Raw genomic sequence first — 27,243 nt, 5'->3', positions numbered from 1 at the left:
CTACTTGACCCAGATCCTTTCAAAAGTACAAATTGAATCTTATTCTGTGTTTTGTGTTTTTGAAAGCATTTTCACTTTCATTTATTCTCTGGAGAATTCTGAAGTCAATAACCATGATAAGCAGCACAGCTACCCCCAATAACTGCTGCCATTCCTAAACTGTTCTTCATGGGTGTCATCAATAAAAAAACCTTGATGAAGTTGAAAGTGATAAATATGTGCAATTTACATTCTTGTTTAAACTGGTTTGTTTTTGGTTCATGCAGTACAGTACACAGTCATTTGTGGCATTGGTAGCCTTACATAGCACTTAATTGTATGTTCAAAACCAGTAGTTGTGTGCAATTCAGTTCTTGGTAGAACATCGTTATACCTTTGGTTATCATTCTCAATATATAAAGCGAGTAACCAAATTAGAATTGACAGTTCAATTTGCTGCTCCATTTACCAAACTGCAGTTGAAACGAAATCAGTTAATCTGTATGTAAGGACAGAAAAGCCATAGTTATACTGCTACTCAGATCATAGGGCTCATATCTTATTTTATTGATTTAGATTGAAACTAAAACTCACAGACAATTGATTAACTGTAGACAGAGCAATTAGTTGTATTCCTGATATGAAGTCGGAAGTCACATGACACCAGGTTACAGTCCGACAGGTTTATTTAAAATCACAAGTTTTCAGAGCGCTTGCATCTCCACATCACTCCTGGTATGAGCCAACGAGGTGGTATAAATAGGAATGGATGAAAATTTCATGAAATAAACCAAGATTGAAATTCTAAATTAAATGTCAAATCCAAAACTTGCTTTCCCAAGTTTGTTGGTGTGAAATGAGCATAAATATATTTTTTAAAATTCTGTACTCGGAATGAGGGCTTATTGTTAGAATTGTGGTGTTTCCTTTCTAGGACTATATTTATGTTTCAAAAGATCATGCACGATGCCTCTGAACTGCTACAGACTTGAGGCAGCATTCGTGAAAAAAGATATCTGGATGACATGTAAAATTCGTTATTAAAATTTCCATGTCAAGATTTTAAAAGATGACCCTAGTTTCTAAAAGTTAAATTCAAGCCTAGTAAATCATTACAGCACAATCACTTATATTTCATTTAATGTGCTTTTCTCCTTGTGCCTTATGACAACACTAGTACACAGTGGATTCCTGCGTTACAAACCTTAAGTTGCTTATTTCACTTTCTAGCCAATCACTTATTATCTCATACCCTTCTCAAAGGATGTTTATTTTTATTAACAAAACTTTTGGTTGGCTGCTGTGTGATGTTCTGTGAACTGTAGTGCCCTAATGGTAGAGGCAGGGGATGACAATGCCATGTTAGCACTGCCAAATCTTTAAGCAAGAAATCCTGTCGTCAAAAATGAAACAGTGCATAAGTTAATAAATTTGACAATTTGGACACAAATAGAAATGAAAAAAAGTTTAATAAACATTTTAAAATTTAAAAAGAAATGTTTCTTTATCTTTCATAACATTCTGAAAATAACATGAATTTGAACAGTAGCAAAACTGTAGCAATTTTCAGTGTGATCCATCCAGGCAGAACATTAAAATCAATCTAACTTTAATTAGCTCTCCTCTCTAATAAACCTAGCAAAATAGGTTGGGTCAACAGAAAAAAAATCTAATTTAAATTCAGATTTTCTGATTCTCCAATTTAAAACATGTTTTTTATTTCAGAAAATTAATAAAACTGGAGTCTATAAAATATGTGCTATAATATATTTAAAACGTAACTTTAAAAAAAGTAAAGAAACCTTTACTTTTAAAGGAATAATATTATCGTAGTATGCTCATTACTTAGTTTAATAGATCAGTTTAGCTCAGTTGGCTGAATGGCTGGTTTACAATGTAGAGTGATAACCATTGTATGGATTCACTTCCCTCACCAGCTGAAGTTACTATGAAGAATTCTCCTTCTCAATGTCTCCCCTTATATGACATGTGTTGAGCCTCAGGTTAAACCATCATCAGTCTTTCTAATGAGACAGCAGCCTCTAATGTCTGCTAAGACTATGTTGACTTTGCCTTTACTCAGTAGTATCACTTTGCCACTTGAGGAAAGCGAAGTTACAGTAATATCATACAGCCTGAAAGATTTAGCAAATCTTTTATATAGTTAGATCAACATAAATATCTTCCATAGAAGGCTGATGTTTCAGGCCTAGACCCTTCATCAGAATTTTCTGAAGAAGGGTCTAGGCCCGAAACGTCATCCTTCCTGCTCCTCCGATGCTGCTTGGCCTGCTGTGTTCATCCAGCTCTACACCTTGTTATCTCAGATTCTCCAGCATCTGCAGTTCCTACTATCTCTAAATACCTTCCAACTTAGTCAAGAATTAACCGCTTTGATAAATTCACACTCTGTTTGGAAATTTACTGCAAAATTGCTTTAGCAATCATTTCAGGACATGTTGTTTAAATTTGTACTCTTCTTTTCTGTGGCATAATGATTCCTCAGAGGGAAGTACATTTCATTTCTGTTAGTGGAATTGTTTAGAATGCTTGCATTTCCACACATCTAATGTACACATTTCGAACATAAATTATATTGCTTTGGCAATATATCAGCAAAAACACATGCATTTTTATTAGATCACTAAGTGACTCACCTGAGCCTTAATTTGCTTTTGTGATTGCACAACAAACAAAACACAAAGAACAGCCCACAAACCAAACAATTTGAAAACTCTTAATTGAGGAAGATATTTATAATGACATAATTTTTTTAATTGGTTTCTTCTGCATGTTGTGGGTTGTTCAGCACAGTTAAGGTATTATTTTTAGTTTTTACTTGGCTCAACAAACACAGATGAAGGTCTTCCTCTTAAACTGCCATAGTACTGGATTGGCAGTTTGTTCTGGCACTTCTAACAATCAGAGATTTTGAGAAGTTTTCATGGCAAGAACGCTTAGTAATGAAAATAAATGAATGTGGCACCCATCAGTTGAATCCTAAGAAATACGTTTTGCAATTATATTTCCCAACAGAAAGAAAAAGGTTCAAATTGGAAAACCAGAAAATCTGAATTCAAATCGAAATTTTTTTTAAATTGATACAAAGCTGCCTATTTTGCTATGTTCATTAGAGAGGGGTGCTAATTGAAGGTGGATTGGAAAGTGCACATGGTTTTAATGTTCTCTCTGCAGGGATCTCATTGAAACTTGCTACAGTTTGTGCTATGCATCAAATTCATATTATTTTCAAAATTTTATGAAAAATAAAGAAACATTTTATGATGTTTCGGGATTATTAATAAAAAATATACATATTAACATCTATGGAAAGAACTAAAAATGTAAATGATTTTCATTATTAAAGTTCACAGTTATAATGGAAGCCCTTTATTGCAACAGGGTTTTGTTTCTTTTAAGCTCCCTGTGGAGAAACTGAATACCAAACCTGAAGCTGTAGTAACCATGGGACCAAGCTGTTGTGATATGGGTATATTCTATATTCATTTGGAGATATCAGAATGGCACTTCATTATAGCCTAAAATCTGAATTGCCTTTAACCCTTGATATTTGACCTCTTCATTGTAAATGCATTGCCAGTTCTTTTTATTAAAGACAGATTTGTGTAGGCCAGGGGCCAGTTGTTTCCAACTATCACAACTCCCTGCAGAGGGTCTTTAATTTTACCACAGCAAAGTACAGCCACCAGGAAGATGTAAGTGAGACAGATGAATTATTATTATGGCACTAATGCATACTAATTAACAGTCTGATGCTTTTTTTTTCCAATTAAGCACTTTTGCCGTGGAAATGTCTGTCTTGCATTATAATTGTCTAAGATGATTTTATAGACTGCTTCACATTTTCAATATGACAACATAACTGTGCCTATAGGTTAAATGTCCGTGTGAGTCATTTAATTTTCGTTAATGACTGAAATATTTGTATAATGAATGTAAAATCATTTTGAATAATATGTTCTACATTTCACATTAAGTAATATTAAACTGATTGTATTCAATCCCTCAGTTACAGGTTGTAACTTATATTATGAATTGTTACAACACCACCTATTTGCCTTCAATAAATCTAATAACAATAAACTTGTTAACTCATAAATTAACTTGTAGCAATAAAAATTTGTTCTTCAAAATTTCTTATTTGCAACCTGAATCAAAAAATACATGTGGGCTTTAATAGCCTCTGGTGGAAGGATTGAAATAGTAGAGTATCTATGGTTACCACAAAGATTACCCAGCAAATCATACTCCGTGTAACATTATACTACAGTTTAGTGCGATAGTCTAGCCCTACATAGGTTAGATCTGATATACCACAAGAGTCCACACATGTCATGAAACAAGTGATTAAATACCTTTTTTCTTAATAAATATATGTTACCTCATATATTTGAAAAAAAATGAAAAAAGCATGTGCTTGAGCAAGCAGTATGTTACGTGTTAAGAGAGAAAACATTGCTGTTCACTTCAGATATTTCAATATTTAATAATTTTCTAACTTTCATAAAAAGCCAATACATGCCAATACAAATTGTAATATTACTTGACTGTTTAAGAGACCACATTACAATTGTTGTGCTGTCACCTTCTCTGGATAAGTATGTAGAGAGAATTTGTAGTGAAACCTCACAACTAAAGGAAACACCACTGATTTTAAACTCTCTTGATTTGAGTCTGAACCAAACTTGGCTAAAGCATTGAAAACACCTCCTACTCGATAAATGTTTAAACCTCTTAAGAATATCTTGAGAAGGAGAGGTATTGGTACTTCTTTTGGACTTCATATCATAGTGTTCCATTTAAAATTTATATTTGACATCAGGCAAACACATGTCTACTTTTTCCATGCTTTCCAAAGGCCATTAAATATTCCATGGTTTTGTTTGAAGAGAAATAAAAATTTCTCTGTTTTCCTAGCCAACATTCCTTTCTGAGCCTATGCCATCAGAGGGGATTGACTGACCATAAATTAATTAACATATTATTCACATCACTCAAAGCAAGTGAGGAGGCTGTTGGTGCTATTTCTGACATGTGAAAAACAGCAAAGTTATTACTCAATCCAAATTCTTCGTCAAAGCTTGTAAGTGTTGCAATTGAAATAAAGTATTTGAGTCCTATCACATAAAGTATGCCAAGAAACCCTAAATTACCGATAGCTAGGCTTGCTGATAAATTTCTTACTCATTGTAAAATAATCAAGAGATCAGAAGGACTTGCACACTGCTAATGGTTGATATAAAGAATTTCACAGAAATACTGTTCAAAGTAGATTAATTGACTGTATAGTACTTGTGGTCACATGAACATATTTTCAAATAATTGACATAAAATTTTCTTTGCTGACTTATAAATAAGATTCTATTGAAAACATATTCATTTTCAGGTTATCATTTAATGCTTTGCCGTTGCTGATATAGCTCCAAAATACAAGATAATTAAGCACAGTTATAAAATCTAATTATTGCAGCTTTGGCAAGGTTGACTCGTCATTAAGTGATGAAAAATCTCTTCCACACAAAGCATCTGGTAAGTACAGATGGGCAAGATGCAACGTGGCCTTGGCATGCTTCTATAAGGACTATAATCTGAAATCAATACACACACCCTTATTTAAATGGTTAGTCATAACAAGTCATGAGATGAATACCTCATGCCTGACAAATGGATAACACTGTTGTTAACTAATTCTAAGGAAACAATATATATAGAGAAACTATTACTGTTTTATGATTATTTTGTTATCTTTCAGAACAGCTGCCTGTCTAGTTAAAATTGTGGTTTGGCAAGTGGTGTGTTTGTTTCTAACTTTTGATCCTGTTTAGAAACATTTTAGATCATCTATTACATTGGGGATATAAAATGGAAAACAAAAGAATTTTATGAATTCATAATTAGGTGATAAAAAGGCAGTATTATAAGTACTCAGAGAACAGTGGGGTAGTTGTATTATCAGTTTGTGCACTTGCTGAGAGGAATGTTGAAGACATGATCTTGGCTTAAGAGATGAAACACAGTGTTGGATTTTATACTGCTGATGGGTTTGATGGCAGTGGAGAGTTGTTAAGTCCAGCAGGCAACCTGCCCACTGCCTATCCACAAATATATCAGTGGTGGGAATGGTACTAGGCAGCCCACCTTCCAGTTGGTTAATTTAGGCTGTGGAGTAGGAAATTCATGCACAGTTAAGGGCCTCATTCCATTTCTGCCAGTCATTGATACAGTGGCAGGAGATCCCCTCGCAAACAAGCATTCAGTCCGCCAGGTATTCCTGAAAGGATTGGTGGAGTGGAGCTGTGTGTGGGGCAAGTCAGATTTGCTTCTCAAAAGGTCATTGAAGGGAAACACAAAGGCTTTACCCCATTACTCCAAGTTGTCCTACTTTTCCTCCATATCTTCACAAACCCCAGTGGCCAACCCTTTCATCATGGCTGTCCACTCAGCATCCGACAAGACTCCCAAATCTATACGTAAATATTAATCCAATGCAACATGCCAGCTGTTCTGAAGTGCTAGGGAGTTGTCAGCTTATGTTTAGCCAGTAGCTCTTTAGGAATTCCTGATCCAGAATGACAGCACTCCTTCTTCAGCCTCTTCATGTCCAATTGGTTATTGTTAAGTGGCTGTAGGGTAACCAATGTTCCCCTCAATAGATTACCCCCTAAGCTGACTTTTTAGCTGGGAGAGCATGGGGAAAGCAATGCCCTACATAAACAGTCCACAGTGTTTGAGACTGTTTATAACACAAGGTCCAATTCAAACCACCAAAACATGTACTTAAAATCAAAGACAAAAGGCTAAATTTCATGCGCAATTCTCACACGATGCAGATTCATTTGTGCATTTTTGTTCATTTATGAAATTCATTGAATACATATAAATCAAGCTGTTATGATATTGTTAAAATAGTTTCTAAATTTGAAATATTGAAAGTCCTACCAAGCACCCAACATGCTAGGTAAAACTTAGCAAGATTGGTCAAAAGGGTCACTTGAAGCAATATTTTAAGTAGTACTCAATTGCAAGCACACAGATCATATGTCTCTTGTGTTTATTCAGTTCTTTGTATTGCCAAGGAATTTCTGAGCTTGATGATTACTTGTTCCTGATGTTACTTATCTAGTTATGACACAGATGGTTGAACTTTGACCTCTGAGTCATGAGATTCCACCGTCATCTTCATATTTAAGTGCATAACCCAAGGCTGATCCTTCAGTACTGCACTGTAAGAAGTGTTGGTTTTCAGATGAGGTATTAAACTGAAATCTTGTCCAAGATCCAATGGCACTATTTCAAAGAAGGGTAGGGGAGTTATAATCAATATTTGTCCCTTTATTAATGTCAGAGAAATATATTATCTGGTCATTATCATAAAACCAAGTGGGCCAACTGTTGGTCCATATAGACTGTTGAAGGTGAGGTTTGGCATGATGGGAATAAGGCCCATAAGTCCATTAGTGACTTTCCTAAATGTGGCTAAAGATTATTGCATGAGAAGTTGGCATTTCTTCAAGACTTTAGTCATTCATCTCTGCAATCTCTTTCAGCAAGGCCTTCTATTTGTTTGGATGTTTAGTCATGCTTTGAGAGTAGCTTGCTAATCTATCTTAATATTTTTGGTTTCAGCTTTTTCAGGATTCTTCATTATTTCTATCTATGAATCATTGTACCCTGTTTGGCATTGTCAACAAATACATCTCATCTCCTGCAGACACTAGCAATGAATATAAAATAATTCTTTTGTTTTCTGAATCTCCAGGCTTCCTCCATGATTCAGTGGTTAAAGCATAAAGATACCAGAAGTCTATCCACTAACCTTATCAGCAGAAAGAATTTTCTCTTCATAATAATCATCACATTATTACAATTAGGTGAGAAAGTTGAACTCACTTCTCCCTTATCAACCTTCTTGGCTAGTCACAGAACTGTATCTATCCCCAGTTAAAGTATAGTTAACTGTCACCACCTTTAACCTGATCATATGCCATGCCTATCTCCAAACTTCTGTGTCTATGTGGATGTCATGATCAAATGATAATGGAGAAAATCTGAAGAAAAGAATAACTTAGACTGAGTGCTGGTATGGTAAGTATTGTGTAAATAATTACTTTAAAATGTCCTAAGAACCCAGCCATGTCTCATCCATAGAATATTACACAATAACCACTCTCTAAAAATTCAGAGGACAACAACAGATGGTTGCACCAATGAAGAGACCTAGCAGCAAGTCAAAACATTGAGAAATAACCTGTAGACTCATCCAGCAGCAAGTCAGGAGTAGTGGATGAAACCTCTGAACAATTCCTAACAATAGAGAAAAGTTTGAGAGAAATGTCTAGCCACAACTGGCGAAGATGCAGCTCTGGAACAAAAACACTATTCAGGGTACAAAATGGATTTGACCTGGTCACTTCCAGAAATATTTGAACATGTAGATAGTTGAGTTTTGCACATAAAATACTAGAGTTGGCTTGATTGTATTACCTAATGACATATTGTGCAAGCAGCAGACATGATAGTAGAACTACAGAAAACAAAAGCTATACAGAGTTCCCAACACCCAAGAACATTACAGAATAGCAACGGTTCATATGAATGGTTAACCAAGTGAGCAATTTTCTATCACCACCTTCAACGGAGTATTCCTAAAGCAAGAACAGGTATGATGCTGGTATAACTATCAACAGCAATTGTTTGAAAAGATAAACAACGTTAATATATTCATGATCTTGAGCTACCAATCATTATGGTGACTACTGTGTCATCAACAGGACTGGATGCAGTGTTGTTGCAGATTCAAAATGATGTTATTAGATTTGGTTATGATGTATTGACACCCATATCAGAAATTAATAAATGTCCCACCATCGCAGAAAAATAAGCTCTTGCAACCATTTGAACACATTGAAAAATTTATATTGTAGGATTGTAATTCCAAATTAGAACTAATATACCTCATTGAAAGCCTTTAAAATGCAAAAGAAATAAATGAAACACAGCCAAGCATCCAAACATTTAGAATGAGCCGAATGCAATATGATAAAGTTACAGAATATGCTCAGTGGACGTATCAAACTACTGCTGATGCATCATTGAGAATACTTATTGATTAACCTTAATAGGAAGACAAGAATTTCATCAAATAATTAGAAGCTTACACATGCCCCATCACCAAATACTTGACTTCAATACTGAGAACATAACCCTAAAAAAATAGTCAGCTTGAAAAAGTAAGTTTTATACTCCTTGGGGTGGAAAATAGCAGAAGAAGAAGGTAAATGAGGAGAGGTAAAGTGACTCTTAAAGAAAAAATGTGAACTTGGAAAGAACAGGTCCTCAACAATATCAAACAGAAATTCACACAAGTCTGGGGGGATTGGGAAAGCCACCACAAAGACTGTCCCTGTAAAATGGAGACTTTAATGGAGATGTAGAATATATAAAAATGTTGCATACAGACAAAGACTTTGGTAGAGATGTAAAGGATTCTATCCTGACTGTGTACACAAGAAGTTATGTCAATGACAATATCATGATCACACAATGATGGGGGTGCTCTGAAGAGACGAGCACCAGATTAGACCTCATGCTTGTTTAGAATGTATTTAGCTCAGAAAGTGAAAATGAAGAGCTACTTTAAAAAGTGCTAAGACTCTAGCCACATCTCTTTTATGGAGTAGGTCACACACCCCAAACATTCTCTAAAATTCTACAGGTAAGCAACAGAATGATTGCTGGCGATGATATAATCTCCCCCATCTTGAATTTGGAGTAAAAGTCTGGAAGTGTATACAGTGACTCAGAGGCAAATTCTCCAGGACTTCATATTCCAGGGATTGTATACTTCATCATCTACTTTGGTCCCGTTACATGTCCTGAGTTAGAGTTGGCCCTGAGGATTTTTAAAACTATTATACTAAATTACAGGAGTCATTTGGATGAAGTGTAATTAATGAGAATGTTATAAGTTGGACAAAAGAATGAAAATAAACAAAAGAGGTAATGATTAATTGCAGTTTTAATTGAACAGCCGTGACCATTAGAGTACCCCAAGGATCATTCCTGGGAGAACACTTGTTTGCAGCGCTTTGAAGCACATTTGATGGAACTGTGGAAATGTTGAGCTAAAGCCACTGTGCCCTCTTGTGTTCTATAATTCAAACTGCAGCACAATGGAAATAAAATATAGATAGAACAAGCAATCATTCTGCTCATGTAGATGGATGACACTTGTGTGTTCCAGCCCATATTTAGAAAATTACTACAGAATCTCAGCTATAATCAGGTTAAATTAATTATTTTTATGTGGCAGTGATCTTTATTTTAAATGGTCTTTCAAATATTGCTTACACAAAACAAAAACAGCTTTAAAAGTAAATAGAAGAACTGTGCTACCTAAAGTATAGATAAAAACACCTTTTAAGTTTTTTTTTTAAATCTGTGGATGGTAGTAGTGCGTGGTAATCTAAGGAGAACACATGGATCCAATGGAATCCAGTATCTGATCAGACAGTGTTCATTAAATAATTAATCTTTAGATTTATGCACTTATCTATATTTCCTAGTTCAATAGCAAATAGTTACATAGTGAAGTTAAAACAAAAAATAGGTAACAGTAGCATGATTTTTGTTTTACTTTTCAGCCTATTTGTTTTTCAGAAGTTAATGCAGGGGTGGAGTTGGTTAACTCAGTTGGTTAGATGGCTAATTCGTGATGCCAACAGTGTGGGTTCTATTCCCACACCAGCTAAGGTTAAAACAACACTCTATCTCAACCTCTCTCCTTGCCTTAAGTGTGGCATGCCTCACGCTAAGTCACCACCAGTCATCTGTCTCTGATGACTACAGCTGCCCTATGGTCTTGTAGGACTATGGTCAACCTCACATTAGGGATCTGCCATTATGAGTTGAAGATCCAATGGACAAAAATAATTCAGATGTTGGATTGGATTTAGGTTTACCATTGAGACAGCTGCCAATGGGCCCAGGAATCATTGAGGATCTGAAGCAGGAAGGATGCAACTGCCTGAATCCAATCATGTCGCAACAAGTTTATGAATATCTGCCAGGCAAACTTCATGCTGGATCTCACGGCAGGGGTGGTTCTGATATTTGTTAATGGTAGAAATCCTTTAAAAGATGAATTTCTGCAAGCAACCATTCTCTGGAGGACTAAAATTGAACTGGCTAGTACTGTCAGGCATGTGAACATCACAACAGAAAATTTTGAGGTCCAGGTAGAGTTAAGAGACCATAAGACATAGGAGCAGAAATTAGGCCATTGAGTCTGCTCTGCCATTCAATCATGGCTGATAAGTTTCTCAACCTTATTCTCCTGCTTTCTCCCCGTAACCCTTGATTCCCTTGACAATCAAGAACTTATCTATCTCTGTCTTAAATATACTCAACGACCTGGCCTCCACAGCCTTCTGTGGCAGTGAATTCCAAAGATTCACCACTCTCTGGCTGAAGAAGTTTCTCCTTATCTCCGTTCTAAAAGGTCTTCCCTTTACTCTAAGGCTGTGCCCTCGGGTGCTAGTCTCTCCTACCAATGGAAACATCCTCCTAACATCTGCTCTGTCCAGGCTATTGAGTATCCTGTAAGTTTCTAGTAGATCCCTTCTCATCCTTCTAAACTCCAATGAGTATAGTTCCAGAGTCCTCAAACGTTCCTTATATGTTAAGCTTTTCATTCCTGGGACCATTCTCGTGAACCTCCTCTGAACACGCTCCAGGGCCAGTACATCTTTCCTGAGACATGGGGCCCAAAACTGCACACAATACTCCAAATGTGTCCTGACCAGTGCCTTATAGAGCCTCAGAGGTATATCCATGCTTTTATTTTCAACTTCTCTCAAAATAAATACCAAAGTTGCATTTGCCTTCCTAATACTGATTCAACCTGCAAGTTTACCTTGAGAAAATCCCAAACTAGAACTCTCAAGTCTGTTTGCACTTCAGACTTCTGAATTTTCTCCCCATTTAGAAATTAGTCCATGCTTCTTTTCTTCTTACCAAAGTGCATGAGCTCAGACTTTCCCACATTGTACTCCATCTGCCACTTCTTTGCCCACTCTCCTAGCCTGTCCAAATACTTCCGCAGCCTCCCCGCATTCTCAACACTACCTGTACCTCCACCTATCTTTGTATCATCCATAAACTTAGCCAGAATGCCCACAGTTCCTTCATCTAGATCATTAATGTACAAAGTGAAAAGTTGTGGTCCCAACACTGACCCTTGTGAAACTCCACTTGTCACCGGCTGCCAGCCTGAGAAAGACCCTTTTAACCCCACTCTCTGCTTTCTGCCAGACAGCCAATCTTCTATCTATGCTAGCACCTTGCCTCTAACACCATGGGCCCTTATCTTACTCAGCATTCTCCTGCGTGGCACCTTGTCAAAGGCCTTCTGGAAGTCCAGGTAGATAACATCCATTGGCTCTCCGATGTCTAACCTGCTCGTTGCTTCCTCAAAAAATTCTAACAGATTTGTCGGGCATGACCTTCCCTTGATGAAGCCATGCTGACTTTGCCCTATTTTACCATGCACTTACAAGTATTCAGAAATCTCATTCTTCACTCTAAAATCTTACCCACGACCGAGGTTAAGCTAATCGGCCTGTAATTTTCAGTCTTTTTCCTTACTCCCTTTTTAAACAAGGGTGTCACATTAGCAATTTTCCAGTCCTCTGGGACCCTCCCTGACTCTAGTGATTCCTGAAAGATCACCACTAACGCCTCCACCACCTCTTCAGCTATCTCCTTACGAACTCTGAGGTGTAGCCCATCTGGTCCTGGTGATTTATCCACCTTCAGACCATTCAGTTTTTCTTGCATGTTCTCCTTGGTGGTGGCCACCACACTCAGCTTTGCCCCCTGACTGTCTTGAATTTGTGGGATATTACTTGTGTCTTCCACTGTGAAGACTAATGCAATGTAATTATTCAGTTCCTCAACCATTTCCTTGTTCCCCACCATTATCTCTCCAGTGTCATTTTCCAGTGGTCCAATGTCCACTTTTGCCTTTCTTTTGCCCTTTATATATCTAAACAAACTCTTACAGTCCTCCTTTACATTATTGGCTAGCTTACCCTCATATTTAATCTTCTCCCTCCTTATTTCTTTTTTTGTTGCTCTCTGTTGGTCTTTGTAAGCATCCCAATCCTCTGGTTTCTCACTGCCCTTTGCCACATTATATGCTTTCTCTTTTTCTTTTATGCTGTTCCTGACTTCTCTGGTCAGCCATGGTTACCTCATCATCCCTGTACCATGCTTCTTTTGCCAAGGGATGAATTATTGCTGTTTCTCCTGAATTACTCCTAGAAACTCCTGCCATTGCTGTTCCACTGTCTTTCCTGCTAGGCTCCTCTCCCAGTTAATTCTGCCCAGCTCCTCCCTCGTGCCTCTGTAGTTGCCTTTATTCAGCTGTAATACCTTTACCTCTGATTCTATCTTCTCCCTCTCAAATTGCACAGTAAATTCAATCATATTATGGTCACTGCCTCCGAAGGGTTACTTCACCTTAAGCTCCCTTATCAAGTCTGCCTCATTGCATATCACTAAATCCAGTATTGCCTGTTCCCTAGTGGGCTCCACTGCGAGCGGCTCCAAAAAGCCATCTCGTAGACATTCCACAAATTCCTTTTCTTGCAATCCACTACCAACCTGAATTTTCCCAGTCCACCTGCATATTGAAATCCTCCATGACCACCATAACTTTGCCTTTCTTACACACCATTTCTATCTCGTGGTGTATCTTGTGCCCCACTTCTGATTACTGCTTGGAGGCCTGTACATAATTCCAAGTATGTTTTTTTTACCTCTGCAGTTCCTCAACTCCATCCTCCAGATTCTATACCATCTGACCCTACTTCATTTCTTACCACTGATTTAATTTCATTTTTTACTAATAAGGCAACTTACTGATAAGATGTATATCCTTGGATATTCAGTTCCCAATCCTGATCCCCTTGCAGCCATGTCGCCGTGATGCCCACCACATCATACCTGCCAATTTTGATCAGCGCCACAAGCTCATTTACCTTATTCCTTATACTGCGTGCATTCAGATATAACACCTTCAGTCCCGTATTAACCGTCCCTCTTCTCATTGTCACTCGTTTAACCAGTATGCTTGAAGTTTGATTCCTAACCCTTTCCAAACACTCTGTCCTAGTCTGTGCTGGAGACTTTAATAACCTCTCCCGAGTTCTCATCTCCTGTCATTTTTTTCATATTTTTCCACACAGTGGAATCTACCCCTACAGATGTTAGCCTATTGCTTTGTTCCCTACTGGGGTAAGTTTTACCCTTCCCTTACCCTCACTTTCTAGTTTAAAGTCCTGTTGACCAGCCTTTTTACCCTTTTCACTAGAACATTGGTCCCAGCTCAGTTCAGGTGGAGACCGTCCCAGCGGTACAGATCCTTCCTGTTCCAATGCTGGTGCCATGCCCCATGAAAAGGAACCCCTCTTTCCCACAACATTCCTTTAGCCATGTGTTTACTTCCCTTATTTTCGTGTCCCTATGTCAATTTGCACATGGCTCGGGCAGTAATCCAGATATTATAACCCTTGAAGACCTGTTCTTTAATTTCGTTCCTAGCTCCTGCTAATCCCTGAACGGGTCCTCTTTCCTAGTCTTTACTACGATGTTTGTTCCGACATGGACCACAAAAACTGGATCCACCCCCTCCCATTCCAATATCCTTTCAAGCCGGTCAGAGCCTGGCACCGGGCAGGCAACACACCATGCAGGACTCTCAATCCTGCTTACAAAGGATACTATCTATCCCCCTAATTATAGAATCCCCTACAACTACCACTTGTCTTTTTGCTCCTCACTCTTGAATGGCCTCCTATACCACAGTGCAGTGGTCAGTTGGCTCATCCTCCCTGCAGCCCTTTTCCTCATCCGCAAGGGAGCAAGTAGCTCGTACCTATTGGACAAGTTCAAGAGCTGAGGCTCCTCTGTTCCTGAATGCAGGATCCCTCTGCCTGCCTCACTTGCATTCACACCCTGCTATCCCTGGCCACTGACCAAATTTGAATTACTTAATCTACCAGGTATGACTGCCTCCTGAAACACAGCACTCAGGTACTTCTCCCCCTCCTGGATGTGCCGCAGTGTTTGAAGCTCAGATTCCAGCTCATCAACTCTGAGCTGAAGTTCCTCGAGCAACCAGCACTTGCTGCAGATGTGGTCACTGCAGCTCGCAATGGGATCAGCCAGCTGCCACATCATACAGCTACAACACATCACCTGGCCTGCCATTTCTACTTAGTTAAGTACTTTATTGAGTTAACTAAATTTATTGATACTTCTGGCTGTGTTCTTTTTCAAATTTAGTGCACATTTCCTACCAATGAGTCAGGTCACAGCCTCCCTGTAACATCACTCCAGATTTTCACTCACAACTACACTGTGCCCCGAGATCCGGTAGGTTTATACTCACTCTGCTGCTGCAAGTGGCCTTCACAGTGGCTGCTTTTTTGTTGAGTTAGAGTAGGGAGAGAAACACTGAAACACTGAAATGGTGCTTGGGGTCTAACCATCCCTTGACAATACATCCTCCACAAACCTGTTTGGTAGTGGTGATTGCGCCAATGCAAATCTTCACCCCAACCGCCAATCAGTGTTGTCTCCGCCCTCTGCTGAACACTTGTCTTCACTTGAACTCAGCGGGTGTCTTGCTGAGGTCCTCCTTCTGCTGCTGGTGGCTGTGTAGATGCAAACCTTCACCCCAATTGCCAATCAGCATCATCGCCGCCCTCTGCTGAGTTGTTGACATCAATTAATTAAGTTATGATTGGATCAATCACAAGTGTAAGTGTGTGTGTGTATGTGTGTGTGTATATGTCTAGGTCTGTGTGTGTATGTTTGTGTGTGTATGTGTATGTCTGTATGTCTGTATGTCTATGTATGTGTATTGGTGTGTCTGTATATGTGTGTGTGTGTCTGTATGTGTGTGTGTGTGTGCGTCTGTAAGTCTATGTCCGTGTGTGTGTGTGTGTGTGTGTGTGTGTCTATGTCTGTTGCAGTTTTTAATTTGAAGACATGGATAGGCAGTGTTGGTTGCAAATCCTGAGGTTTAAAGTTTTTCATGTAAATAAGAATGACCTGGCTGTTGGCATGTTCCAGACATTGGTGGGAGAAACAACACCTGTCTAGAAAGTGAATGTGAATGGAGGAGTCTTCAGCCCGACACTAAATGTATAGATGTAAATAAAGGAGAGTTACAGTACACAAGAACATGAAGGGTCTTACTTAGAAATAAGGAGCAAGCAGCCTCAATGGCAATGTATCTGCAAACATCCACAGCCTGAGATACTCCAGTCCAATATTTCAATGTGGAGGTAACAGCATTAGCTTAAAGCACAAGACCAAGCAAATGTCATTCGCCTCTCCACTCGATGTCTCCATCCATCCAGAAACTTAAGAATTCTCAAGCTCTCTTGTATATTGCATCTGTCAGCTCATTGATTCAATGGTGAATGGCTGCTTGGAATATGCTACTATTATGACCTGCAGGAAGAAACCTGCTGCATAGGAATTAAGAGCTTTAGTAATCTCCAATTCGCTAACCTGCAGAGGAGGTACACCTTATTTGATAGTAACTACTTGTCTTGCATTAGAGATCTGTGATGGTTTCCTTGGTAATGTGTACAATGCTTGTAAAATGTTGATTCTGAGATTTATTCATTTTCAACTCCCAACAGATGAGTTTCTAATTGCTTACCTTCTTTCTGTGAAAAGAATTGGGAGCCACTTTCCTAGTCCAGGAGTGTTCACAACACCCAGCAGTTTCTGTTTTATAATTAGATATAAAATTGCTGACTATGATTTGACTAATAATTTCTGATAGTTATTGAACTCTTTTCTCTCTTCTCCTCTGAAGGAATTCATATGGGTCTCCTCCTACATCGTATGATGATGTTAATACAATTCTTTCCTTTCATCTTGAATCAGTTAATATAGTTCTCTGAATGTCAAAAAGCTTCCAATATCTCTTCACAGTCAACATTATTCATGTTTATCCTTGTTGGTGAGTGTTGTGTAGCACCTTAACTGCCAACATTACTCAGATTAGTTCATTTAAGAGACATCTTCATCCCTATAGTACTGTTGCCATAATCTGCTAATTGAAGCAGTTCCCATGCCAGTACATGACAAAGTGCAAAAGTGTTGATCTAATCAATGTTTACACTTCAATGAACAACAATTAAACAAGATTATCTCGGAATTTATCACATTTCTGTTTGTGAAATCTGGCTGTGTGCAATTGATTGCCAACATTTCATGCGAAAACAACTTAAAAGGTATTTCACTAGATGTTAAACATTTTGGGATTTTTTTAAGCTCATGAAATATTCTGTATAATTGCAGTGCCTTTCTTTACAGAACATATTTCAATCACAAATCAAATGTCAAATTGATTCACTTTTGTCTTCCCTACTATATTTTTAAACAGAAAAATAATTTAATAGCTGGCGCAACATTTTCTCAGATGATAAAAAAGACCCAAGTCAAATCGTTGTGCATGTTTAATTCACAATCTAACTCAGAGTTTAGAATAATTGCCATTAGGCTGTCTAAGGAAGAAAGGGTATACATCAGTAGCATTATGAAGTGCACATTGTTAAATTGTTTGAATAATTTTTGAAAATATAATACTTCAATAGAATTTTAAGTCAGCTTAAGAGTAGTTTTAAGAATGGCAATTTAAGATAGGACAGTGGGAAAATAAATTACTTTGTCATTTTGATTTGAAAATGGCCCTGCTATTGGTAAGTGTCATGAAATATATAAGAATGTTTAGAACAAGACAACACAACCCAATTCTTAAACAAAACATTCCTTTCATAGACTTGCTGCCATATCTGATTTTCTTTGCAGTAAAGCACTGAAAATTGGACCAAGTGAAACATAAAAAGATGATTTTTAGACGTTGCAGTTTCATTATGTAGGTGGCCAAATGTCTTCCAATTCCATGGTTGCAAACAACAGAATTGATCTTTTTGCATGAATTTTTAATTGTTTGTCTAAACTTTCTTAACAACTGAAACAACTTGTATTTATATAGCATCTTTAACATAATGAAACGTAAAGGCAGCCAACATCATTGAGACCCCTCCAACCCCAATTATAATTTCTTCCAACCTCTTCCATCAGGCAGAAGATACAAAAGCTTACATACCAACAGATTCAAGAACAGCTTCTTCCCTGCTGTTTTTAGGCTTCTGAATGAACCACTCAAACTTGAAATCTAATGTAGATCTTGCTTCTGTGTAACTTCTTTGCAGTTGTAACTTTGTATTCCTTGCTCTGTTCAATCACACTATGATCTTTGTATGTTATGATCTGCCTGTACTGCATGCAAAATAAAAGTTTTCATTGAACTTAGGTACATGTGACAATAATAAATCAAATTAAAGTAAATCAAGTCAAATCATCCTATTCAAAGAAGATTTCTAAAATATAACACCAAATCAAATAAGGAGGTATTATGTCATGTGATCAAATGCTTGGTTAAAGTGGTATGTTTTAAGATGTGCCATAAAGGAGGAAAGCAAGGTAGATAGACACAGAGGTATAACTTGGGAGTTCACAAGTGAAGGCACAGTCATCAATGATACAGCAATTAAATTTGAGGATGCACGATAGACCTGAATTAGAGGAGAAACAAACACAAGGAATGTTGGAGAAATTCCATACTTCTAGCAGCACTAGTGGAGAAAATAAATAGAATTAATGTTTCAAGTCTAGTATGACACTCCGTTGGAAACAAGTTACAGGACTGGCTTAAAGGGCACAGATATTAACTTAAACAACAAATAATAACAATACACTTTATTCTATTTTGAGAGAATTAAGCAAATAAGTTCAACTAGACATACTTTGCACTCCACAAAATCACTCCACATAAGTTAAGACAGAACAGAATAGGTCACATTTTGATCTGAAAACACCCTAGCAACCTAAAATGAATAACTAGAGGCTTACTTTATAGAGATGAAGATCATTTTAAATGTCACTTGTTTCCACACTAAATACCTACTAAGTGTCTGGGTCAATGTGATGTTGTTTGCATTTCGGGAATGAATTTCATTGAACTATAATGCACCAGAACCATGCAAGATGCTGTGCAATTTGTTGTCTATTCTAATTTCCAAATATATGATTCATTAATTAATTATGCACACTCTTTATCCATTTGCACCTCAAATATGTAGAATTCCAGATTTATTATGCAATTTTCTCAACATTTGATTTCTTATTTTGCTCAAGATTTACTTTTTGGAATGTATAGGCTTTTAAAAAAACTTAGACGTCAGCTAATATTTCTTTTCTTAAAAACCTGATTTTCAAATTTCTTCAATCTTGCTAATTCTTTTTTATTCACCTTCTTTTGCACTTTGGTTTCTGTGGTATTTGCGAATAGGAGGATGCTACACCATTTTTCCCTTTAACTTGATTTATAGTGGTGAAGCAGCAACCAATATTGAATCTTAACAAGAAGAGGCTCTTATCTTAAACAAGGTGCCGTCTATTGCAATGATAGCAACAAGTTACATTAGTTCATTAAACTTTTGTATTAAGATCACAACAAGAACTGTGTGTATAGATCTGCAGTCCATGAGATCCTATGATTTTCTGTATTATCCACCCAAGCCTATATGACATCATCAGATTGGATTGTGCTTAATGCAGTCACCCAAATTTAACTCTGTTAGAGCTATTACCTTATACAGTATGTCCTTATTAAAACAGTTTTCTCTGTATTATTTAGTTGTTGGCAAATTAAAATTTAAGTTCTGGCTTGATTTTCATGAATAAAAATTCAGACGCTGATATCATTAATCACAATTCCAGAAAACAGCAACGGTCCAAAGACCTACTTTCCATGCTGTAAAAAAAACTCTATGACATCATCATTCTATAACAGCATAGATTATAAATTTAAACTAGATTGTACAAGTTAGGTACAACCCAACAATAATGAATAATGTTGCAATAGTCTTAGATGTCTGGGAGGACATTTTAAAGGATTATAGAAAAAAAAATTCAAGTTTTTTGGACATACATAAAGTAATTTGTTTGAAAGAGGCCACTGAAGGTCTCATGTGGACATTGGAGATTATTTTAACAAGGCTTCTTGAAAATCATATAATTGGTGACAACACTTATATTGTCATAGACACTGCTGGAGCTGTGTTTTAAATAGTGACTGGCTTGGAGAGGCGCATGTTTTATTTGTTTTGGCTGCACAAAGCCTGCTAACAGTACTTTGTGTTGGGTGAAGGCTTGCTAAGAACAAGCTGCCCAGCTGATTCTTCTCATTTTAAAAGCAAAACCATCTTGTCAAGTTCAGCTTGAAGCCTAGTTGTTATTTTAAAAGAGCAATTGAAGAATCATCTCAAGATTGTATTTCCTGAGCACCCTGAGTCTGGAAGCCTTCAGAGACAAATATGCATGATTAATGACTTGGTCATATATGCCAGGTCAGCTGAGCAACAGCCTTTGCAAAATTCTTGCTTTATCTTTTTGCCTTCCAAAAGAGTACATTGGTTAAAGTGTTTTGTTTTCCAAAACACCAATCTCTACGGAGATTATTTTTTTAAATTCTCATTTCCTGAAGAGTGAGTGTGTCTGCCTGGGGGCTAGTTAGAGTGATAAGTATTTATATTTCTGTATCACCAATTGTATAATCAATCTAGCACTGATTAATTATTGCATCATTATTGAAAATGTTTCATTTTCATAATAAATCCATAATTGTTTTTATTAAGACACCTGATTGATTTTTTTTTGTTTTTAAATTTTAACATTATGTTGCAACCTGTGGAGAAGTAGCAATAGAACAATAGTGTGGCCCTGCAGCCTTGGTCATAACAATAGCTATTTACAAGTATAAGAGTTTGTTAGCATCATTCTTGTAAATCTGTAACAAATTGGTAACATTTTATTGTATTTGTTTCCTAAATAAATCACCACTAACTCTTAAAACAAGAGTTGTTCATGTTTCAATCCAGCATATTAATTTTGAATAAAGATTTCACACCCTTTGTAATTTATATGTTATTTAGTCAGGTTAATTCACTTTTCAATTGAATTAAATATAGCAATACAGGTGGCATACAACATTTCCTTACAATTAGTCAGTTCTGAAAATCTAAGATTTGAAACAAGGGCAGAATATAATTGGAATCTATTCATTGAAATTTTACTTTTATCCCTCAATACGATCAGAAGTAAAAATATTTATATAACGCATGTAAAAAAGTTGTGCTGAAATTCTCAAATGAATTGAGCTGAAGTATCCTCTAAATAACAAACATGAGCATTGATTAAACAGTGACAATCGTCAATGCCTTGTGATTGTGTAACCTGATTGCCATTGAATAAATATTCCTTCAAATACAGCTTTCCACTGTTGGAATAAATATATTTACACTGTTAACAGTCCGGCAGATGTTAAGAATAAATGCAACATAGTTGATACAGTTAACAGATTGCAAATTGGGGAAAATGGTCAAAGGTTCCTACTATGCATTAAATATATTGAAATTATAATACTTTCTTTCACAGGTATAGTTAAATGTTACTACAACTATTGCTCAGCAATGTCTTAACTACAATGCTGCAGAGCTCGCTCCAAAAAAAATATTTCCCATCAGTTATTAAACAGATTTGGTCTGAAGCATTATGCAAATTACTTTGTATTACTCAAGCTTCATTTTTTAAAATTCCTATATCTATTGACTGAGAAATAAGGGAACAAACCATATTGAAAATGCAAATAATGGAAAGAACATCTCTATCGAATAACTCGCATGGACAAAAGAGATTTAACTGTGCCATTTAATATTTAATCAACAGATTTAAATAAAATTTTTCATGACAATACCTGACCCCTTCCCGCCCACCTTCCCCACCCCTCCATGGGAACAGAACTAGTTCTTCCAAAGGTGTTGAAGAATCATGATGTATTATTATTATTATGTGAAAACTTGTGTTCTAACATGAACAGAACTGTGTATAGCTTTTAGTTTAATTTGTGTCAAGGAGGGAGAAAATAGAATACTAGTTTCATTTTAAATTTTGAGTGCTATGAATGGTGCCAGGTTGTCTGGAATTTGTTCACATTCTTGAAAAAGAGAACTTCTTTAAAAAAAGGTGAATAGTTCAGTGTGTTAGAAAACAAGGGTAGAAGAGAGAGAAAAAATGGAAATTGCCTAGTGATAAGGAGTCTAATGACACAGGTTGACAGAGGCATAAGCAGGTTATTTAATCTAAAAACAGCACCATCCAGAAAGTCAACAAGTGTGCGTGTTTGTTTCAAAGGGAGAAGCAGTTCATTATGGGGGGATAAAAAAAACCCTGCAGCTTTCCACTGTCCAAAACAGTCAGGACAGAAGAAAAGAGTTCCTGAATGGCTTTGATAAAAGTAGGCTGAGTAAGACAAAATCTCCAGAAACAGAGGTTCTGCTCCTAAGTTCCCCTCTTAAGTATACACGGTGACAATATCTGAGAAGGTGCTGCATGTGTGAGATCAAGTGTTGACCATGTTTCATCACCATCAGTCTCTTCATCCTCTTCTACTTTTTCTTGCTCTGACAAAACTGGCTGACCATTTGCAATTCTTGTGCATTTGAAAGGTGAAAAATACAAGTGTAGGGTTATGGCGCAGGAGGGGAAGAAAGTGATGCATATTCTGCTCGGGGTGGACAAGTTAGACTGAAGGGTCTGTTTCTGTGCTGTGTGACTCTATGGTCTATGTACAACATATATGTGCAACTTCATATTTGGAAGAGATGAGAGAATGAGGGTAAGTAGAATGCAACAAGGAAGATTAGGTATCAGCATACTCTGATCTTCAATGCTTTCAGGTCCCACCATTGGACTTGGCTTCAGTCTATTCCACCAAATTCCTCTGGAAATTTAATAATTTATCCACATTGATACCATTAAAATAAAAGCATTGGAAACCTTGCTATTTTCACAACTGTTTTTATAATTTCCTCACTAAAGATATGTGAAATATAACTTATAATCAGCTTTGATCATGTCACAGGAATAGAAATCCAATTTTGGATCTTGAAATATATTTAAAATTTGAATTTTGTATTATTGATTTGTTATCTGGTATTTCTCCATTGAAATAGAATCAGGATAGAATTTAGTCTAATTTATAATTAAATTATATAATATCTACAATCTTGATTTGTCTTGTGAGGGAGAATTTCTGTAGTATTTTCTCAAACTCCTGTTATATATGTGATGAACAGTATAGAAAAATAACACACTCAGAGATAGTAAGAACTACAGATGCTGGAGTCAGAGATAACATAGTGTGAAGCTGGAGGAACACAGCAGGCCAGGCAGCAACAGAGGAGCAGGAAAGTTGATGTATCGTGTCAGGACCCTCTGAAGAGGCTCCAAAACATCAACTGTTCTGCTCCTCTGATGCTGCCTGGCCTGCTGTTTTCATTCAGCTCCAGTCTGTGTTAGCTTGATAAAAAATAAACAGATCTTTTCAGCAGCTTATAACATTTATCTTAGGGTTTCTCTAATATTCTGGCAAATAAACCCATGACCACCCAGGCCCACATTCAGAAAATGAACTAGGACCTGAATTAACTCTTAATAGCAGGCGTTTAAATCCTGAAGTGAATGAGTAGCATATTTAAATCAATTCAAATCACATTTTTTAACTGTAGAAGCAATAGTTCAGATCTTCTACAGCTGACTACTCGTGCAGAGCCTCAAGATCAAAAATGGCAACAACTGATATTTAAACTGCATCTTTGATGTTGTAAAGTGGCCCAAGGTACATCACAGGATAATTTTGAAACAATGCTAATACTGAGCCACATAAGGAGATGTTGGGAAGGGTGACTAAAACTTTGGTCAAAGAGTAGTTTCTAATGATTTGTTTGCTGACATCAATGCACCAGATTTATGTGCACAATATTAAATAATTATTGAGTATGAAAAGTTTTACTTTGTTTTATCCTTTATGTATGTGACCACTGTAAAATGTTATCACAATATACTGGTCTTTTTAAGTACTTTCATTAATTTACTTTTTTAAAACACCACTGATTAGTTCCAACTATGCATGCATGTTAAGCCAATATATGAATTTTAAAATAAAAGTTCTCCTTTGTTTTTCAGTTTATTTTGATAGCGTGACATAACATTTCAGTAAAATATTATCTTTAATTGGTATTTGTAAATATTTCTAACTATATTTGGAAGAGATATTGTTGATAATATTCATGTTCCTTGATGTCAACAAGTGCAGCCAAATTTTAAACATAAAGAGGCACTGAGGAAATTTCAGATCTAGGGTCCTGGCAACTGAAGTCCTAATTGTTGGATGAGCAAAATCAGAGATATGCAAAAGGACAGAATTGAGGGAGTGTGGGGACAAGGAGGGTTACAGGGATGAAAGAAGTTAAAAGGTAAGGATGGGGAGGCTTTGGCAGCATTGGAAAGAGCAGATGAGAATATTAACATCACTGCATTACTGAACAGGGAGCAAATGTAAATAAGCAAGCATAGGTGATGGGTTACTGGGAATTGATGCAAGTCAGGATATGGACAGCAGAGTTTAAGATAAGTTCAATGTTATGGAGTGTAGCCTGTAGGTGACCAAACAACACAACATTGGAACAGTTAAGTCTAGAGGTAACCTAGAGATATAGTTGAGAATTTCAGAAGTGGGTGAACTGAGGCAGATGATGTTACAGTTGTAGACGCCTGCAGTTCTCATGACAGAATAGATATGGTGTTGGAAGCTAATCTCAGGGTCAAATAGCTGCCAACGTTGCACGTGATTCACTTCAGATGGCCACATTGTAAATGAATGGAGTGACTTAGCAGGAATGCATACAAGAAATCTGCATGATGCAAGAGATGATCTCCCAACATTCATTCCTGGTGAATTTATACTGCTGCTATGCGCATGTAAAACTTAGGTTTGCCGTTCAGTGTGAACTATGATCATTGGTCATTTGTACCATTTGAGTATTAGCAATGAAATAGCTTATTTACAGAATTTCCCTTTAATATGACTATAACATTATAATATTATAATATTAATTTGTAGTGATACATTTTAACATGTTACATTAAGTTCCAAGTCTAAATATTTTTTTAAAAATTGATTATTAAGTATTTTGCAATTGCATACATATTTATTTGATAAATTATATTGATAAACAAGATTATCCAGATCTGGCTGATTATGCAAGTGGAATTTTGTACATGAGTATATATTTTTTTCTTTATATTCCAAATTAGAGCATTTGTATAGCATCCTGATGCTACCTAGTGGCACAAATTCAGTACTACAGAAGTGAAGCACAATTTAAATTTGTCTCTGGTATCAATTAATTACCAACAGTTTTTTTTCAAAAGATACCTAATTGTTGAGGCAGGTGGTGAGCCTGTTTCTAGAGAACTGCCAAATACTGAAGTAATTAGCTTCCAGAATGTCAGATGTCAGGCTCTATCAGATGTGACTCTTTCTCCTCTGATGTTCTCTGCCACACAGTGTTAGCACAAGCTCTGCTCGATGTACTATCGATCAGAAGCTCAGAAAATCAAACTTTTGCTTATTCCGTGATCTTGATTTTAAACTGGTCATATGTTGATCGAAGTGGATGTCAATAGCGTTCACTCTTTTAAACGCAGAAGTTTCACAGTCGGATTAATGAAACACCTATAAAGCAAACCAAATCAGCATAGATTTATGTAAGGATGAACCTGCATGTTTATATACTGATGTATGTGAAAACTTTTGTCAGCACCCACATGGGAGAATGGGCTGATAATTGAGCCTCACTTCTCCATGGGTTGTCACAAAAGTTAAACATTGAATCAAATTACTCAAAGCCTCCAATTTACCTGTCTGATGAATTCAGTTTAACAGAAAACACTGGGCAGGTTTTGAATTTAACATGGACTACTATTTATTAAAAATACATCAGTTCTAACCACAGGCAAACAAAAACATGAATTATCAAAATGTTAGTTTACTAGCTGAAACTCTAGCCCCTTCTTAGGGGTTAGAAGCACAGACAAACAAGCAAATATGAATGTTATGGATGAAAGAAAACATATTGGTAAAAAACAGTTCAATAGCACCGGTCCCCAAGTATCAATGAGGGGTCCCTTTTCCTGCTTCTATGTCTTTCTGATCTCCAATCTTCATGTTCAAGTCCTTTCAGCATTTTGCTGAAAGCATATGTAATACTTTCCGGATTATTACTCAAGCTACATACAAATTGTAATACAAATTGTGAATAAAATTAGGGAGGTTAATATGTGGCTGAAAGCCTGATGTGGAGAAATCGGTTCCAATTTATGTAACACGAGCAATGGGGAGGACAGCTGCTCTGTTGGAACAGATTTCATTTGAATCACATTGGGACTGATAACCTGGTAAACTGTTTAACTGACTGGGCAAAAAGTTGGCAGTTGGAGTCTAATGTGGTAAAATTCAATAAAAAAAGGTCTAAAATTAAGAAACAAATGATGACCATGAATCCATTGTTGATTGTCAGGGGGAAAAAACTGTCTGGTTCACTAATGTCCTTAGGGAAGGAAACTGCCATCCTTACTTGGTCCGGCCTACATGTGACTCCAGACCCACAGCTATGTGGTTGAGTCTTAACTGCCCTCTGGGCAATTAGGGGTGGGCAATAAATATCGGCCTAGCCAGTGATGCCCACATCCCTTGAATGAATTAGAAAAAATGGGAAGTTGTTCACTTTGGAAGGGGGAACAAAAGAACAGTATTATTTAAATGAAGAAAAACTGCAGAAAGCTGAAACACAAAGGGATCTATGGAGTACTTGTGCACGAAATACTGAAAGCTAGTACATAGTTGCAGCAAGTAATCGGTAATGGAATATTGGCCTTTATTTCAAGGGGGTTGGAGTACAAAAGTAGAGAAATCTTAGTCCATCTGTACAAGGTACTGGTTAGACCACGTCTGGAGTGTTATGAACACTTTTGATCCCTTTGTATGAGGAAAGATTATTTCATTGGAGACAGTTCAGAGAAGTTTCACTGGGATGATTCCCGGTATGGAATGATTGGCTTATGAGCAAAGACTAAACCGGTTGGGGCATTATTCATTGGATTTTAGAAGAATGAGGAGTGATGCTATTGAAACACATAGGATTCTTAAGGCATTTGACAGGGTAAATGCTGAGAGGATAGTTCCCCTGA

This window comes from Rhincodon typus, chromosome 12 (assembly GCF_021869965.1).
Source record: "Rhincodon typus isolate 14 chromosome 12, sRhiTyp1.1, whole genome shotgun sequence".
Classification (NCBI taxonomy): Eukaryota; Metazoa; Chordata; class Chondrichthyes; order Orectolobiformes; family Rhincodontidae; genus Rhincodon; species Rhincodon typus.
This window is presented reverse-complemented; position numbering follows the sequence as displayed.